A 20,394-nucleotide genomic window follows, 5' to 3' on the forward strand; every position below is an offset into this window, starting at 1 on the left:
AAAATATCAAAAACTTACACAAATTTGCTACATTTTCTACTCTACCTTAGGACAGGCAAACTAATAAATCCATAGAATTATGCAAGAAAATAGTACTGGGAATTGACCTTTCACTATGTCTCCCTTAGTTACTGTTAAGTCCGGCAAAGGTGGAATTGTGAAGATTAAATGAACGGTCACGTTGCATCATAGCTATAAAATAGCGATCTGACAAACTTTCAGAGCATAGCAACATTGTAGCATAGCTCAGTTACATGTAGGGTTGAGTATCGTTTGGGTTTTATCTGACACCCAATATCTGATACTAAATCGATACTTTTAAAATTATGCCGGTGCCAAAATGGTGCCTAAACCGGCCCTTAAAATGCCCAAACCAATGGTTGAAAGCATGAAATTGCTTTTTTGATTGATAAGACAAATTTGAACATCAAATTTAACTGTATATTATCAATAGCTGTAGGGCTGAAATGATTCATCGAGTTACTCATATAACTCAATTACAAAAATGACGAGGCAAAAACTCAAAGCCTCGTTAAATTCCTATGACGCGCACTATACGCGCAGGGATCTGATTGTTCCACACGGACCGTTGTTCAGGAAGCACACCACTAACGCGTGATACATTCTGAATTTAGTTATTAAATTAGCTATTTCTTAAGAAGTGCATCAAGTCAGTCGGTTGAAGTTCAGCGACAGGAAGAAACCCACAGTTCGCAGGACATCAGCACTCCTGTTGTTGAGGAAAGTTCTAGCACTGAGGCAGAAAGAGAGGCCAGTCAGCCAAGGAGGGAGAAGATTAATGGTCATAGGCCTGGGATAGTTTGGAAAAAGCAGAGTATTCCCAAGGCTTGGCGGAGGGCTGGGGGAATATTTATTCCCAAAGAAAAGGATACAGTGGTGATTAACACATTGAATGCCAAGCTGTTATCGGGAGCTTTGTCCTAGAGTGCCAGCAATCTAGACTATTGTTGATGATTTTTGTACAGCCACAGCATATTCTGTGTTATAGCTATGAACACATACAATGGCTCGATTAAAAGGTGAGACTTTAAGCTCTCGGTAGGTGCAAACCGTGTATTTCTACACGCCTCTGTTCCTGAGAAATCCCAAGCTAAACAGTGGCTAGTTTTCATCAAAATCGCTGTTTTTTTCTAGAAATGGAGATATAACGTCTTTAATGAAATATGAAGTGTTGCCTGTTACTTACTTGTGTAAACTTTCCGGGAAGTGATCAGCGAGACCTGGCAAGACTGCCACCTTCAATGCCTCACTTAAGGGAAGAGGAGAGATAGACTTCTCTGCATAGTCTGCCTGCCTCTTCACCCCCTCCATGTTTGGTACTGTCTGTCCACTAGCCACTTGTACCACTGTCTTTATGCCTCACTGTTTGCGTGCTATATTAGCACATTAGCACATATGCATAACCCCCCCCTCCATGCCACAGCAAACTGTGGCCACACTTATACATTTTCTTAAATAGTTAAATATATAGATATATAGACTTTACTTTATTTCTGCATTGTTGCACTGTTGACTTACTCATTTGCACTATCACCATGACCACTATCACCATTGCACTACCACCATGACACTCATTCACTCAGAGCACCTTAGAGCACCTTACCATACCTTACTATGCACAGAGAATCACAGGCTCAGTCCCTGCCTCAGTCATTGCAAGCGCCTCTGATTTATTAATCACCACTATGTGGATACTGTTTTTAGAATTGTATTAGATTAAGTGTTAGTATAATTTGTATTTTTGTAATTTGTATTTTAGTATATTTTTATTTATTGTATTAAGTGTTAGTATAATTTGTATTTTAGTATATTTAGCATATTCTTTATCTTTTACTGTCCTTACTGCTTAGTTGTGTTTTTTTATTATATACTTTAATTACTCTTTCTGCTGTTAAAGAATGTGTTTGTGTTGTATGTATGCTGCTGAGACCTTGAATTTCCCCTGGGGATCAATAAAGTATCTATCTATCTATCTATCTATCTATCTATCTATCTAGTGATAGACCCACGAAAATGGCCTGGTTTTGACCTGACGTGCATGCGTCACTGATTCGACCCAAAGCGGCAACCGAGTTATGATAAAATGTCCAGATAAAGTGTCCAGATTGTGCGTTTTCATGAGTTTTTGATCGTCATATATTTCATTTCCATTCATCACAGAGTTCCCAAAATCACAAGGTGTATTAGAGTGTCTAGTTTCATAATAAAAAAAAAAGCTAAAAACGTAATATTACGTTTTTGGCACTCAATGAGCTAATCAATTTAGGTCAATTAGTCTACTGAATGTTGAAGGGAAGGTTTTCTTCAGTGTGATGGCACGGAGACTGACAAATTACCTTGAAAGGAATAAACTAATTGATACCACGGTGCAAAAAGCTGGAATTCCTGGCTTCTCCGGGTGCTTAGAGCATACCAGCATGATTTGGCACCAAATTCAATTAGCAAAGCGTGAGAAGAGAGACATGCACGTTGTGTTCTTGGATTTGGCTAATGCTTTTGGGTCTGTGCCGCATAGTCTGTTGTGGGAGGCCTTTGATTATTTCAGAATCCCAGGTAGCATTAAAAGCCTAGTAAAAGCATACTTTCTGGATATTCAATTATGTTTTACTACAGCTGATTACACCACAGGGTGGCAACAACTCGAGATAGGAATCATGGCGGGATGTACCATCTCCCCACTTGCTTTTACAATGGCAATGGAGGTCATCATTAGGGCCTCAAAATGGGTAGTGGGTGGGGAGAGGTTGCAGGGAGGGCCACGCCTCCCCCCGATTAGGGCTTTCATGGACGACATGACAACCTTGACGTCAACCGTTCCATGCACCAACGGGTTGCTGGATAAGTTAAATAGTAATCTGCAATGGGCCAGAATGAAGGTGAAGCCAAGTAAGTCTAGGAGTCTCTCAATTGTTAAAGGGAAGGTAATAGATAAGAAGTTTGCTATAAATAAAGAGGTGATTCCCACAGTTCTGGAGAAACCAGTGAAGAGTCTGGGAAGGTGGTATGATGCAAGCCTTAGTGATAAATCACAGGTTGAAGACTTAAGACAGGTCACTAGGCAAGGTATTGCAAAAATTGACATATCAGGGCTGTGGTGTTTGCAGTTTGGTTTATTGCCTCGGCTAATGAGGCCATTTACATTTTATGAAGTTCCTCTGTCAAAGGTAGAGGAACTTCATAAGGCAGTGTAGCCTTGTATGGGAAGGGCATTGTAGAGTTGCCAATATCTAGTCTGACAGAGGAATTTAAGTGTGCTAAGGCTAGATTGGAAATTACTCTTACTCAGTCCAAGGACCCAGTGGTGAGGAAAGTTGCACCCACAGTTAATGCAGGGGGGAAGTGGAACCCAGAGCAGGCAGTTAAGCAAGCTCAATCAGCATTGAAGCTTAGGGATATAATGGGCCATGTGCAGCACGGGCGGGGGGGTCTAGGGGTGGGCGTAAGTAAACCCTTGTGGAGTAAGGCTTCTGCAGGAGAAAAGAGGAAAATGCATAGACAGGAGGAGGCTGTAAGATACTAAGGCAGTGTCGCAGGCAAAACAAGAGCAGTGGGTGAACTGGGAAGGGGTGGAAAAAAGACGGATTAAATGGAAAGATCTATGGGGCATGGAAGCTGGTAAGATCAGATTTATGTTAGGTGGTACATATGATGTGCTCCCATCTCCCAAGAATTTAAGTCAATGGTTTGGTGAGGATGATAAATGCATACTTTGCTTGTGTGTGGGCAGTCTCCACCATATCCTATCAGGGTGCAAGGTAAGTCTCACCCAGGGGCGGTATACGTGGTTTCATAACCAGGTATTGAAATGTGTGGCAGCGGCAATAGAGGATAAAAGTCAATTCATTAGTAGCTAGTAAAGAGGTAAGGCAAATTAACTTTGTACGTCAGGGGGATAAAACCTTGTTCCGCGAAGGCCAGGTGTAAAACCGGCCAGTTGAAAAATGGGGCGGGCTGGGAAATGAAGGTTGATCTTGGCCAGCAGATGGCGGTACCTCCACATATAGTGAGTACTAAACTACGACCCGACGTAATTCTATGGTCGGATTCAGAGAAGATAGTTTACTTCATTGAACTCACTGTTCCTTGGGAAGACAGAGTGGAAGTGGCCAATGAGCTGAATAGAGCTAAATACACTGAAATAGCAGAGGAGGCAGCCAAGCGAGGTTGGAGTGCACGATTAAGGCCTATTGAAATCGGTGCATGTGGGTTTGTGGCCAGATCTGCTATTGGCTTGCTGTCTGAATTGGGCATTTGTGGTCGAAGTCTAAGGCAGGTGGTTAGTAACATGTCTTTAGCAGCAGAATGGGCAAGCGAATGGTTGTGGGTAAGGAGAAGTTACCCTTCCTGGGGCTAAGGTAAGCTAACTGGCTCATTTGTTTTGTGTTTGTGATGGACTGTGCCTAGGTTGATGGTACTTGACTAAGGTTTTTTATGGTTTATGGTTCAGTCCGCATCAACGGGACGGACCAACCTAGCCAACTTAGACCATGCCTAGGTGGGTTAAGGGTATTTGAATGTTTGTTGTGGTAACATGGTGGCAGCATGGGGCGTAAGCTAACTGGCTAATTTGTTTTGTGTTTGTGATGGGGCCTAAGCTAACTGGCTAAGCTAACTGGCTAATTTGTTTTGTGTTTGTGATAGGCTGTGCCTAGGTTGATGGTTGGTTGGCCAGGGTTTTTATGGCTATGGTTCAGTCCACATCAACGGGACAGGCCAACCTTGACCATGCCTGGGCTGGTTAAAAGTATTTTGGGTATTGGATATTTCAATGTGGTAATATGGTGGCAGCATGGAGGGGAGTGTCTCCAGGACGCTGGTTTCACTGTTAAGCCTTCATGAGGTGTCGTGGGCCTAACTTAACGGAACATCGGTGAATGAGGGTGCCCACTTGATAACCCCAATGACATGCCGCATACTATATACTGCTGTTGGATGGGCCATTTGTATTGTGTTTGTGACCATTTGTTGGCGGATTTGTGGGTAGTGTGCTTTTTAAAGTTAAACTTGAGCAGGGGCTTCTGAATGTGTTTTTTCTTTGGATTTTGGCACAAGGGATTTTAACATCTAATCCTGTGTATTAATGTAAAGTAAAGTTGGCGCGATGGCGGAGTCAAGATGTCCATAAATGGCAGAGAAGGTCTAAAGTTTTCAAGTAAAGTTCTGGGATCATTACTCAAAAAGGAAGAGAACAAGCATCTGAACCGAAAACATCCACTCTATGCTGTTTCACCAAGCGTCGCTGAAACAGTCAATAAAGGATCAAAAGTATCTATCAATCTATCTATCTATCTATCAATCTATCTATCTATCTATCTATCTATCTATCTACGTAGCCTATACATTGATGTTCGCTGATTTTAATCGCATACTGTATTTGTAGCGATGTCGTGATATGATGTTTAGCTTTGATGTTTTTAAGTAGTAAACTTATTCACGTTCAATTGCAAGAGAGTAGGCTATGCCTAAAAAAGAACCCCTTCTTCACATACACACATGCATGCACCCTCATCTTCCCTCACGCACGGCACACGTGCGCACACACACACACAGGTTGCTAGGTTACCATAGCAAATAGGCTCATCCCAGAAATAATTTTTTAGTAGCCTAATGGTAAAATTATTTGTTACTAGCCTAATAGTAGGCTATTTATTTGTAGCCTAATGGTAAAATTATTTGTTAGTAGCCTAATGGATAATGCTGCAGGTGTAGAAATCTACATAAAACAGATATTTACTTTGATGTCAGGTCTAGATTACAACATGAAACAACATGCTTTTCCTCTTCTTCTCCCTCCCAGCACTTCACAACATAGTATGGACAAGTTAGTCGCCCAGCTCAGTCATGCACAAGAGGCTGCAATTTTACAGAGAGCACTTTGAACATTATTTAATTAACACAAGCCAGAGCAAACAGGCAGCAGAGCAAATGATCGGGAGGCTACCTCCGAGAACAAGAGAAAAAGATTTTAAAAGAACATGCAGACGAAGGAAGGAATGAATGGCTGCAAGCTGAGGTGAGCCGGGAGATAACAAAGGCAGCCAACAAGGGCACGACGGTAATTGAGGAGCAATTTACAAAAGATTCACTGAACAAAACTGCTGATGTGGTACATGAAAATGTAGTTAGCAATGTAGATAATGCAATGCAGACATGGGGACTTGTGACTTGGACTCGAGTCGCTATTTTTATGACTTGTGACTTGACTTGACAAAAAATAAAATACTTGAGACTTGATTCGGACTTGGAAGTTAAAGACTCGGGACTTGACTTGACTTGAGACACGATGACTTGAATGACTTGAGTGTTATTCACATCATGTTTTCAGTTTGAATATAAAATATATAAATTATTTAAAAAAATAAAGTTTTTGATTACCCAGCTGGAGCGCAGACTGAGAATAGTGTTGTCTCATCAGTCATGCCCTCTCGTACCTAACCCACGGCCACTTAGGTCAGATATCACATCAACATGTCAGCCGTAGGGGTACCTAGGGTCATCGCTTTCGGCTTCAAGAATTACTCACAAGATAGCAAAAGACGAACAGCGCTTTGAAAGACATGCAACATTAACATCGCGGACAGCCAGATGACAACCTCCAATTTCATCCGTCATTTGAAGAGTCATTCTGCCCAGTAAGTGCTTGTCAATTTGTTAATGTTATCTGGTTAGTTGGTAGTTAGCTAAAGTAACCATTAACATCAGGCACAAGTAGTATCGTCCACTAATAAGAATCAGTGTAGAAGGGCCAAGTCTGGAGGATTTTGATGCTAAGCAAGATAGTAAATAAAAACTACAAACAGCCTCAAACAACAATTTTTTAACCATATTTCATGTTTTCATGTCTGCCCATACAGTACGTCCCATTCTTGTTTTTGCTTCTGTTTCACAGATATGCAGAGTATAAGTATATATACTTTTTTGATCCCGTGAGGGAAATTTGCTGCATTTACCCCAATCCGTGAAACACACTCCGCACACAATGAACACACAGTGAGGTGAAGCACACACTAATCCCGGCGCAGTGAACTGCCTGCTACAACAGCGGCGCTCGGGGAGCAGTGAGGGGTTAGGTGCCTTGCTCAAGGGCACTTCAGCCGTTCGTACTGGTCGGGGTTCGAACCGGCAACCCTCCGGTTACAAGTCCGAAGTGCTTACCAGTAGGCCACGGCTGCCCCAAAATGTATGAAAGGACAAGAAACACCTGCACTGATGCTACACAGACTGCAATTCCCCAGTTCCTCCAGTCTCGTCCTCAGGAACCCTATTCAGCTAATCACCCAAGACTGAAGGCCATAACAAATGGCATTCTAAGAGACCTGGTGATAGGATGTAGCATGCCTCTTTCAATCATTGAGAATGGACATTTCTGAGACGTCATGTCTGTGTGTGTGTGTGAGAGAGTAAGTGTGTGAAAGAGAGAGAGTGTGAGAGATGTCTAAATGTTCTGCTTTGGCAATGCAAAAATACTTGTCATGCTAAAAAAGCTCACTTGAATTGAGAATTGAGAGAGAGTGTGTGTGTGTGTGTGTGTGTGTGATAGAGAGCCAGAGTGAGTGTGTGTGTGTGAGAGAGAGAGAGACAGAGAGAGAGAAAGAGAGTGTGTGTGAGACTGAGTGTGTGTAAGAGAGAGAGGAGAAATGTAACAAAGTTTAATGTTGTACATAAACTGTGTTTGAGAGAGAGAGAGAGGGAGGTGTTCAGAGAGGAGTCTTTTGGATAAGCTGTTATTTGTTTTATGGACTCAATGTTGAAAATGTAAAACATTTCAAACACTGTTGGCAGAAGTGATAAATAAATAATTTTATGAAGTTATTACAATTGTGTTTGATTCCATGATGTATTTTACTGAACATGAGTATTTAAAATGAAAATCCAAATTATTGTCATTTACTGACAGTTACTTATATCTTGTCTTTTCACTTTATTAAGGTCAGATTCTGCAGGTAAAATTACAATAGTAAGGTGACTTGACTTGGACTGGACTTGACCTACTACAGGACTTGACTTGAAATAGCCTGTGACTAGGCTTGACTTACATAATTAAAGCCTGTGGTGCAGGGTTTTTTTTGTGTCTTTTCTGGCAATGTTCTAGTTGGTAATAAACATTTAAACAATTATAAATTGTATTTGATGTTGTAAAGTATTACAAAAAAGAAATATAATAAGGAAAAGTAGGTGATATTTAACGGTTAGCAACAGGTTTGCGAAGATTCTTATTTCTCCCACAATGCATTCCATGACGTCACATGAGGTACTCGTTTTGGGACGACATAGGAAAGGCCGCCTTGATACCATTGAGAGAGACGACGATTAGTGAGAGTAGCAGCTAGTGAGAGAGTAACAGTGTCAGATATATAAGTAAATATAAAGATAGAGATAGCCTAGATAGATAGATATATAGAGATAGATAGATAGATAGTGAGAGAGAGATAGCATAGATAGATAGTAGTGAGAGATAGCATAGCATAACATAACATAGATAGCTGATGGAGAGAGGGAGAGAAATAAATAGATAAAATGGTTTACTACTGTGTTTGTGCCGGGTGCAAGAACTCCAGCAAAACTGGACTTAGGGTCCATTGCTTCCCCAAGGACAAAGGGATCTTCCGAAGCTAGGTGCAATTTGTCAAGGTTAGGTGGGCAGATTTTTCAGCGAGCTCCGTCACCGCCTTCTCGAGAATATGTAGCGCGCATTTCAAGGAGGACGATTACCACTCAGGGGATGCCAAGATGGTCTCACTTGGTTTAAAGAGTGAGAGGATGGCGAAGTTAATTCCTACCGCTTTGCCGTCTGTGCATGCAAACCTCTCTGCCTGCCCTGTCCCGAGGTCCAGAGACACCGTCTGCCGCAAGCGAGATATTGCCACGGTAAGCATCATGCTAATGTTTACAAGCTGCGCGTTAGCTAACTCTGTGTGTATTTTGCATATCGTGTTCCCTTTGACACAGCCTCCACTACAATCATGGTCAGTCTGACATTAGAGGATATTTCGTGATTCACGAATATGAGCCAAAACAAAATTGCGCTGAAGTAAATGTCCATATCGTCATGAAAGCATCATGGCTAGCGTTGGGATCAGTGGTGGTGATCATCAAGCAGCCTTCACAACTAAACAGTGTGTTTGCGTTTTTTGTTAGACTGCTACGGTTCTCTTTCACATATATTTGGCCATGACCGTGTCACCAGGGCTGTAGTGGAGGCTAACGCAAGTAAACACAGTTTACCCACCTCTGACATTTCACAAACAGAGTTTATCCACTTCTCACTTCAGAGTTTAGCTACCTCCCAATACAGTAAATGCACTACCTCATAGAGTTTATGCACCACATGCACTCTATAGACATGTATTACCACTAGTATTGATGTAAACATTTAACAGTAACCTTCAACATCATCAAATATGTTCTGAATGTCTTTCATGTATTTTTTAATACATCGAGTAGCGCATATCAGGGTCCACTGTACTGTAATCTTTTTTCTCTTGTGTACCCTCTTCGCTGACCTTTTTTATATTTGTTTTCACAAGATGTTGACAGACGCCTCACAGCAGGAGACCATGGACAGTGTGATACTGGGGATCAGCCCTTGCCCACCTCCACTTCTGATGCTGGGACACAGGTGTACCAGGCTGGCTTCAGTCTGTTGGTTTGTGATGTCATCATATTTGAGTGTTATACTGTATTGGTTATGTAAGTGGTAATAATTGTCGCTGTACCCCATTCAAGGGGTGCTGCATGTCTGCTCCTCTGTCTGTGTGCTTGGATTTTCTTTTTTGTTGTTATTTGCATGACATTTCTTGTATGTAATTCAAAATAATTTACCAATCATTTTACCTGTGCCTTGTCAACCTCTGTGTGCGGTGTTGTCTGGGCTCACTGTGTGTCTGCTTGATGTGCTTTTGCATATGTATCACTGCATGTATGCATGCATGAAATATCATGGGTTTGTGTGTGAGAAAGAGAACCATCAGCTGACCCTCAGGTAAGACCACACTATTGCAGGCCAAAGAAACAAGGTGCAAACGTTTAGTATCTAGCCCTTCATCAGTGTTCCTTGTATGTGTACCACCCCACCCCACCCCCATCCCCAACACACACACAAAAAACACACACACTTACATCATCACTGTCATTACCTCACATACATACAGCACACTGCTTGCTACAGTAAGCCTCCTCTACATACTTGCTGCACACTGCCCCCCCCCCCTCTCCCCTACATACACAGCACATTGTCTTCAGGATCTTCTCCAACACACATCCTCTACATACTTACAGCACACTGCCCCCACCTACCCACACACACACTACACACACACACACACACACAGTCACTGCTCCACTCCCCTCCCGCCCACACACACATCTTCACTGTCATCACTCACATACATCATACATACAGTACTCTGCTTGCAATAGTAAGTCCCTTCACCATACTTGCAGTACACTGCTCCCCCCTCTCCCCTACATACACAGCACATTATTTCATCAGGAAGCTTCTCCAACACACATCCCCAACATACTTACAGCACACTGCCCCCCCCCCCCCCCCCCCATACACAGCACATTGTCTCATGAGGAAGCTTCTCCAACACACATATTGCACACTGCCCTCTCCCCACATACACAGTACACTATCCCATCTCCCCTGTCATCCCCCCCAACACACACACCAAGACCCCTGGCAGTTGGGTTAACCCCTTGAGCCATGGATCTGCCCAAGGTTTCTTTCTTGGTAAGGGAGTTTTCCCTTGCCCCTGTTGCTTATGGGTGCTCCTCCCCCCCCCCATTAATGCACAAATAGGCTGACACCAGACATAACTTTAACTGCATTTCTTACTTCCAGTAACTATATGCATGTGACAATAAACTTCCTTGTATCCTTGTATGTTTTGTGCCTAACCATTTTTTTTTTATAGAGATTTGTTTACTTCCAACCTGTGTCTTTGTCCTTGTTCAGTAAATGTTTAAATGTTCAGTAACCATTACAAGCAATGCCAATAAACTGTTTTTTTTAATCAAAATTCATGTGTTCTGTGTACTTTATAACATTTTAAGGGCAATGGAGCGATCACAACAGAATAAGCATAACAATTCTTTTTATTCATTTTCATCTAAACGAGGCCATTGAAAGCCCTGATAGGTCTGGTCACCACTTTGGAATTGTTGTCTGATGGTGAAACCACACAAGAGGGTAGAGGCTTCCTTATACTCCTGCCTAAAACCCCATAAGCCCAGCGTATAGCCTGCCTGTACACAGTGTACCGGTATTGCATAGGGATAAGTAGGAAAGATTGTTCAGTTTAAAACTCTGTAAGTAGGTTGGAGACGTCATTTTAAGCCTGTCTTATGCATGTTTATTGTGTATGCAACACATCTCCTCTCTCCTATAACTGTTGGTTCAAAGAACTCAGTGTAAAAAGATTGGTAAAGTAAACATAAACCATGAACATACTCGTGCGTGCTGGCTTGAAGGGGACCATGATCTTGCCTGGAGTGTGAGTATGCTATGTGTAGCACAAACGGATTCAGGCAGCATGCCTCAAATCCAGGACGCTGTAATTTGCTGGCCGCGGGGTGAGCTCCTCAGCGACCAAAACGCGCTCACCTCCCTAAAACACAAGCTCTCCACCACAGTTTCCATGGGACGACACCGCCCACACAGACACCTGCCAATTTGCCAAACACAGCGACACAGACACGCTTATTACTCTCTCCCGGTAAGCGGTACCCTGACGGTGTCAATGACAATGTCAATCACGGGGAAAACTAGCACTATAATCACACTGAAGACACGACCAGCCTACTCGGCGTCAACTACGTTTGCAAACAACATTTTCACCGGAGAAAGAGGTAGCCTGAAAGCTTAGAAATAAACATAGGGGTTCACAGGTGGGCCAAGCTACATAGCTAGCATAATATGCCTTCTATTTCTAGATCTTCTGACTAAGTTTAGGGTAGCCTACTTATCTGAGCCAACGATATAATCACTGTCACTAGATATAAAGAAAACGTTGACTTTCACTCGACAGTAAAAAAAGTTGTTATTGTAGGCCTACCCACTGCTATTCATAGACTAGCTCTAGCGCTCGTTGCTGCGCTAGCAACTCACCAGGACACTTCACCAACTCTCCAGTGATTCTCCTCTGACCATGCATTTATTTCTCTTTGATGGCCATCAGCTCTCGGTATTTCCCCATTCGCCCTCTCACGTCTAACCGGTTCAAAATGATATGGCTGTGGGCCATCATAAATGTTAACTGTGGGTCTTGCCACCTCTTCCTCATCCCAGTTAGACGCCAGTGCTAGTTCTAGTAGCTGCTATAAGGCTGAGGCTACTTCCACCAAAGATCTTTTTTATATTTATAGTATAGTATATTTTTTGGGCTTTTTGCCTTTATTTGTATAGGACAGTGAATAGTGAGACAGTAAGTAAGTGGGAGAGAGAGATGGGGTGGGACAGGGATATGACTGCAGGTCGGATTCCTTCTTTTCCTTCTTATCTCTGCTTCCACCCATAGACTGTAAAAGATAGCTTCCACCACGTCTACCTCATATGACGTCATCACCGAATTGCGTAAAAAATAACCGTTACTAACAAAAAATTACAAAAACTGGACTTTAACACCATTTTGGAGACATATCTAACTTTATATACATATCTTGAGTGTTTAATGTACCCATTAATTGAAAGTGTTGTTTAACCTGCACCACAGGCTTTAAGTCTTTGTAATGCAGAATATGTTCCCTATTCTGAAGTTGGGTCTTGGTTCACATTTAATTCACAATTAATTTGGCACTTATTAACCCCCATGTGTTCCCTAAACTAAAGTTGCCTCCTATTCACACTTTTTAAGTGTATTACAGTGCACAGTAGGCTACACAACAAGCAGACAGCCAAGTAAGCACAAATACAAACATCGATTTTAGGCCCAATTTTATTATAGGGAACATATTCTGCATTACAAAGACTTAATTATGAGTTATTTGTACACTATTAGCACTTGTGGTTTAGTGTCTAGTTCCATTTGAATAGACCATCTTTGATAAGTATTATTAGGGATGAATAACTGTTCTTGTGGTACTACCACCTTACAAGCCCCATACTGAGCCATGCAAATGTATGTCATAATTCATATGCAACAACTTATTTAATAACTATGAATAAGGGGTAATTAGGAGCTTACATAGGGCAAATTCTTAATTAAGGGTCTAGTAAGGGTAGAATAAGGTCTTGCTGAATAAGGTATTACTTAGTGACTTATAATGACTAACAAATGCCTAGTATGCTACTAATATACATGTTAGTAAGCAGCTAATTAATGGTGAAATTGTGTGTCTTAATATAAAGTGTTACCCACTACTTTACATTTTGCATTCCAGTTGTATTTAAAGATGAACTGAACTGGAATTTGAAGTAAAGGTGAGATAACAGATGTATTTTATTTCTTCTCATTGGTACAATGATTAAAATGGCTGAATTTATTAAAAGGGATAAAATTGTACGTTGAAAGTGGTGTTGTTACACGGGCGCCGCCATGTTGGATTTCAACAATCGGCTACGGCACTGGCATGGTAAGCTACTCTGCACTAGCACTAGCAGCCATAGCAGATAATGAGTCTGAGGCTAGCTGACATGGCTGAAGAAACTAACATTAGGCCTAGCTGAGTTACATATTGGCCATAAGCCATTTATCATAGGCTAGCCTACATCACAAAATCTCATACAAAATGAAACCAAACTAGTGAAACAAAGGCAAACACTTTAACAGGGGAAATTAATTGGGCATGAATCATACTGAACACTATTTTGTCAATGAGCAGAAACACACACGACATTCAAACTATTTATAAGATGTGCACTATGGAAACTGGTTGGCCATTGACTTGCCTTATCCTGTCTTAAACTTGCCATATCCTGACTTAAAAAACCCTTTTCTTGCTTACTTTATCGCAAACTCGGTGGGGCAGCTTGTAGTCTTTTTCAATTCATAGAAGGGCGAGCCCACAGTCTATGTGCAATGGAGCCTAAGTTTCAACTTCGGCTTCGTTCACCCAATGCAGTCACTGGTCGCAATTACAAAGTCCGGGAAGGTTCGTTCAATCGTTTAAAGTTTTAAGTGCAGTAGCCTATCTGTCCCCTTTGGAATAATATCTCGAAGTACAGTAGCCTCAGATGAGGTCCAGTGTTAGATAGGCAGTGTTAGATAGGCTACCATACGATCCAACCTAGGAAAGGGCTAGCAGGTAAACACCTTGGAAACACTCTTATGTCAAACTCCACAAGCTAGCACTCCGACCATAGAGAGTATAAACCATGACTCCGATGATATCACAGATCGATAATAATGCTTTTACTAGCTGGTAACTAAACCACAGTGGGTCTGTAAACAGAATCCAATGTCCCTTTCTACTCACCCTGAAGCCAGTTGTTCACCGTCTCAGGGCAGATTCTTGATGCGAGGGAGTTTAACTCGCAGTGCTGCTATCCAAGAGACTCGTGCAATATCAACATCCACAAGGTAAAAATCTGCAAACTTTCCACTAACGTTAGCCTAAAATAAACGGCAAACTCGTGTATCCTCCGTGTATCTGGGGTCAACTTGCGGTAACGAAGTTTTTAACAGTTTCAAGGGAATGAGAGAGAGAGCCCGTGAGTTGCTGTTACGAGTGCCAGTAGTCCATACTGCGTTAGCCTACATTGCCGTGACAATGCGTGTTATATAGCTTATTTGTATGCACCGTAGCCTTCGCATAGGCCTAATGTAGTGGTGGTGAGTGAGTATGCAGTTGTGTGGAGGATGTACAGTAGGCAATGTGTGTGTGTGAGGGATGGAGGGAGACAGAGAGACAGCGTGCGTGTTGCTGTCTCAAGCGCCCCTCGTCCAGTTTTCTACATGACCTGTAGGCTAGGTCTACAGTAGCCTATGTATGCACAAAATGTATCTATGTTGTACATTGCACAAAATGTATACCCCCCGAAATAAACACATACATAAATAAACATATTTTTCCCGTCACTTTGGCTTCCTTGAACATTTTCCCTACGTTTCGCCACTGCTTTGCAACAGATAGATTCCAGTGTCCATGCTCCGGCAGCGCCCACACAGTCATTTTCACCCAAATGATTCTACTGAAGGTTGAGCTGGAGCCTGAAACCCATCTAGTGGTAGTCAACAGGCCTGTCCCTCACAGGCTCAAATTTGTAACCCATGCCATTAAAATTACTAATTTTCGTGTATACATAATATGCTGCAGCTGTTGCCTATTAGGGGTTTGCATGGCGTGTCATTAGATCTGGACATCGCCATATTGGAGATACTCGCCTCATTAGAAAGCATTAGGCACTGAAGTAAATCCCTAACATCGTCAAGGAAAATGGTTAATTATTGCCGTGTTTTAGGTTGTACCAATAGGTCAGACTGAGAAAAACATCTGGTGTAGGTATCGACTTCCAAACGTTATTAAAAAACCAGGGAGAAGGGACAATAATGCCAGAAGTTATCAGAGGAAGGGGGGCGCTTGTGGTTGAACTTGGTACTTCGTCTCCCTCACCCAACTCATATGGATCTGCGCTGCCAATAATCCGTAATTTCTCGAAATATCGCGCCTTTTCTTGTGGTCCAAGTCCTGCCCTATATGCCTTTGCATCTTAGACGCATTTTTATGAGCTTTTCTGTTGTTTAGACACGCTACAATCACGTAAGATATCCAAAGTGCATAATACTCCATTGTACTTCATTCACCGAGTACCGCCAATATGGCCGCGCGTGCTGGGTTACCATAGTTACCGGCCAGAAGTTAGCATTCTAACCTTGCATGCACTCCCGCGACTGTGACCCAAAATATATCGTGTGTAGTACCGTTGGAAAGCTCTGTTTTTCCTGTATCACGCTATGTGATCCATATCCACTTCCTTTGTATCAGCAACCAATCGCGAAAGTTCAAAGATGAGTCTAGGCTGAGAACGGAATCTCATTGGCTGTCTTTCAAGGCTGTTTTCTCAAAAAGAGTTTCCTCTCCCACTATGAGCAAGGAAACTCCACTTCAGAAGCACTTACATACACCAAACTTTCTAGACTTATGCCTAACTATATTTCGAAGATATTTACAGAGGGGTTTGTAGATATATTATTCCTAGCCTGACTTACATGACATTTTAGGGCTATTGACATTATATTCTGATTTACAGGATAACTAAAGTAGATATTCATAAATCCCTCTGTAAATGTTTCAACATCTATTATCTGAACACAATGAAAACATAATTTTGAACCTGGCTGTATCCAATGCTCAGGTTTCTTGCTTTAAAATGTATGCAAATTAGCGCATATTTAATTAGGTAATGCCTAATTTGCATATGTAAACATTAAATTACAGAAAACTTGTAATACATTTTTTTCTCATATTAATGTAAGTAATCAACTGGGTACCCTATACCCTTTACCCTATTCACCTGTAGTGTCACCACAAGTAGTGTCTCGCCTTAAACCAACCAAAGCTTGACTGAAACATTGTAAAACCATTGACTTGTTTTAAAGAAATGTATGGGAAAAATGAAACCCCCTCCTCGCATGTTCCTGCTGAAAAAACTGCTGGTTTCTTCTCAAGCATGCGCATATTATGAACGCACTTACAGATGCGTTTTTTTTATGCAGCCAGTCGCCGACATACAGGGATTAAAGTGAAAAAAAATCGTTTGACTGAACTTTTTTCAGGCCATAAGTCATACGTTCTTCATATCGAGATAGCACCCCTTTTGCGGTCGCGACCTATTGGTTTTTAATGTACAAAAAGATGCAAACAGCAAAGTAAAGGGAGTATTCGCCTTATTCACACGGCGGCCATTGTTTAAACCAAAACGAGGCTACAGGGTACACTTACTATATAATTAATGCCACCTACAGGCAGTGTTGGGCAAGTTACTTCAAAATCGTCAAAGTAATTTGTTACATTATAATATTACTGTCTCTGAATTGTAAGGCATTACATTACTATTGTATTACTTTTAAGTTACTTTTACCAAAATATCTAGAAATATGGATTTGGAATTCTAATGTGGTATAACATAATGACTAAGCTAGGCTTAAGGCTAACAACAGTAGAATGCAATAGGCGCAGTGATGGCTCATGATGCAATACAAGGAACAATCATAGCCAGAATTTTGTTAAAAGCAGACAAAAGGTCGAAGTCTGGTCAATTGTGATAGAAATGCTGTAACTTTAGGCTTAGGCCTACTCATTAAAATCAACAGAGAGCCCACTACCTGTATATTGTAACCCAAAACTTAGACATGTCAAGATAGGCTACACAGTGCCGCTGCTGGCCATTTTGGTGCCCTAACTGGTGAAATACAGTATTAACCCAAGTATGTCATCATATGGTCAACTATAAAGATGTAGGCTAATCTGCCTGTTCCCAGGGATGGGTAGTATTTCTGAAACATGTAATATGTATTTCAAATACAAAATAGTATTTTGTCATTTGTATTTTATTGGGTTGAAGGAAATGGCTCTGTATTTTGTATCAAAATACTTAATTGGTGTGTATTTTTGTATTTTAGAAATACTGCAAAATACTATATGTGAAACACACTAAAAAAAGTAGATACTACACACAGGTGTAATGAATAATTGGTAATTAGGCAACAATGGTTTATTTTTATCGCAATCAGCTAATGTGAGAACAGCTGTGATGAGCAAGTTTACCTGTGCAAGTTCACATAAGGACACTGACAAAGGCAACCATGTCCTATTGTCTCCATGCCAATCTTTAACAGAAAAAATGTCAGATATCTCAATGAACCACAATGACATCAATAGATGGTAAGGTGTTGAGTGTGTTTGAATTCCCTTCCTTGTAGCATCCATTTCTGCATTCTACAGTGGGGACAAGTTCACCTTGTTTAATTAAATAACAATTCTATTTCCTTATTAGCTGCATACTTGAGGTTGGAGATATTAAGGCATATCAAGTTTCTCACATACTGGAACTTCAAGATACATAGCCTTATGATTTTCTTATTCAGTTCTGCACTGGACTTGAATTACGAAATTCGGCACAGATACACAATTATGATTTTGGCCTATTGATTATAATGTGGTTAATTGAAAGCTCTGTCAGTCGTTTTGGATAAGCATCAGCTAGTTGACTAAATGTAAATGTAAATTCTTGAATTATTGTTCTGATCACACTACATGAACTTGTATACGGTATACTATTTGGTATGACGGGCCAAATTGTATTGTTTTTTACTATATAGTTTTAATAGGCTAAATGTTTGGGATATTAAAAAGCTTTTTTTGCAGTGCTTTCATACTTCCTTGAAAAAAGTATTTTGAGTATTTTCTAAATACAAAAATACAGTATTTTATTTTGATACATAATATGGTTACTGTATTTTGTAGTTTATTTTGATACATTAAAAATGAGGGTATTAGGTATTTTATTTTGAAATACATTCTGATGTATTTTTGCCCATCCCTGCCTGTTCCCAGCATCAGAACACTTTGCGATGGTTAGCGTGTCGTAATTCAAGTCCAGTGCAGAACTGAATAAGAAAATGATAAGGCTATGTATCTTGAAGTTCCAGTATGTGAGAAACTTGATATGCCTTAATATCTCTAACCTCAAGTATGCAGCTAATAAGGAAATAGAATTGTTATTTAATTAAACAAGGTGAACTTGTCCCCACTGTAGAATGCAGAAATGGATGCTACAAGGAAGGGAATTCAAACACACTCAACACCTTACCATCTATTGATGTCATTGTGGTTCATTGAGATATCTGACATTTTTTCTGTTAAAGATTGGCATGGAGACAATAGGACATGGTTGCCTTTGTCAGTGTCCTTATGTGAACTTGCACAGGTAAACTTGCTCATCTTTACTTGCGTACGACTTCACACCAGTGCTTCAGACCAGAGCTGATGCTTCAACAATAGCCGTCACTGAAAAGCTGTTAGTGTCTTTGAACACAGCTGTTCTCACATTAGCTGATTGCGATAAAAATAATAACCAATTATTCATTACACCTGTGTGTAGTATCTACTTTTTTAGTGTGTTTCACATATAGTATTTTGCAGTATTTCTAAAATACAAAAATACACACCAATTAAGTATTTTGATACAAAATACAGAGCCATTTCCTTCAACCCAATAAAATACAAATGACAAAATACTATTTTGTATTTGAAATACATATTACATGTTTCAGAAATACTACCCATCCCTGGGAACAGGCAGATTAGCCTACATCTTTATAGTTGACCATATGATGACATACTTGGGTTAATACTGTATTTCACCAGTTAGGGCACCAAAATGGCCAGCAGCGGCACTGTGTAGCCTATCTTGACAAGTTTTGGGTTACAATATACAGGTAGTGGGCTCTCTGTTGATTTTAATGAGTAGGCCTAAGCCTAAAGTTACAGCATTTCTATCACAATTGACCAGACTTCGACCTTTTGTCTGCTTTTAACAAAATTCTGGCTATGATTGTTCCTTGTATTGCATCATGAGCCATCACTGCGCCTATTGCATTCTACTGTTGTTAGCCTTAAGCCTAGCTTAGTCATTATGTTATACCACATCGCCCTCCATTAGAAGGAATGAGCTGCATTGAGCATAATAAACTGCATTTAGAATTCCAAATCCATATTTCTAGATATTTTGGTAAAAGTAACTTAAAAGTAATACAATAGTAGTGTAATGCCTTACAATTCAAAGACAGTAATATTATAATGTAACAAATTACTTTGAAATGACAGTAATAAGTAATACATAATACATTACGATTTTGAAGTAACTTGCCAAACACTGCCCCTGGCACTTTCATTTCTTTACACCATGGCTTGTTAGTTCTCCCCCATTTCCAACAGCTGCCCATCTCCATTTAGTTTTTGACTTTTGACACCTGCCTTCCTTTAGCAACAACGCATCCATGACAGCTAGTGGCCTTGCCAAATAGACGCACACAAATTACGCTAATATGCAAGGTTCTGGTAGGCATACTGGTTATGGTTTTGTGCTATAAATTAATAATATTTTATAGCAAAGTTTTAAGTTGACTATTTTGATTGCATGGTTATTTTTTGTCAACATACACTCACAACCTACTGTCGTTAAAAGTGAGGCCTAAAGCAAAATAGGCTACAAGGCTGTCTGTGCGTCACAAACACGACTGACCCCCTTACTAAACAGTTCGCGATGATGACAATATTATTATTATTTTATGTTAACACGCTCAGTCAAAACCTTCCGTTGCAAATTGTGAAAAACATTGTTGTACATGTCATAACAGACGGGATAATACATTGCATACGGTTTATATTGCGTCGCTTTACACATAATGTTAGTTGCATTGATTAAAA

General features: G+C 40.7%; 1 protein-coding gene across 6 annotated transcripts in view; it reads right to left on the reverse strand.

The window, feature by feature from the left end:
- Positions 1–20,394, reverse strand: part of usp48 (ubiquitin specific peptidase 48) — a 253,629-nt gene that overhangs the window by 138,034 nt on the left and 95,201 nt on the right. The gene's annotated exons all lie outside the window — the stretch shown is intronic.

This window comes from Alosa pseudoharengus, unplaced genomic scaffold (genome assembly GCF_046254945.1).
Source record: "Alosa pseudoharengus isolate Yale_2024_CS ecotype anadromous, Long Island Sound unplaced genomic scaffold, YU_APseudo_1.1 YU_APseudo_1.1_scf_5, whole genome shotgun sequence".
Classification (NCBI taxonomy): Eukaryota; Metazoa; Chordata; class Actinopteri; order Clupeiformes; family Clupeidae; genus Alosa; species Alosa pseudoharengus.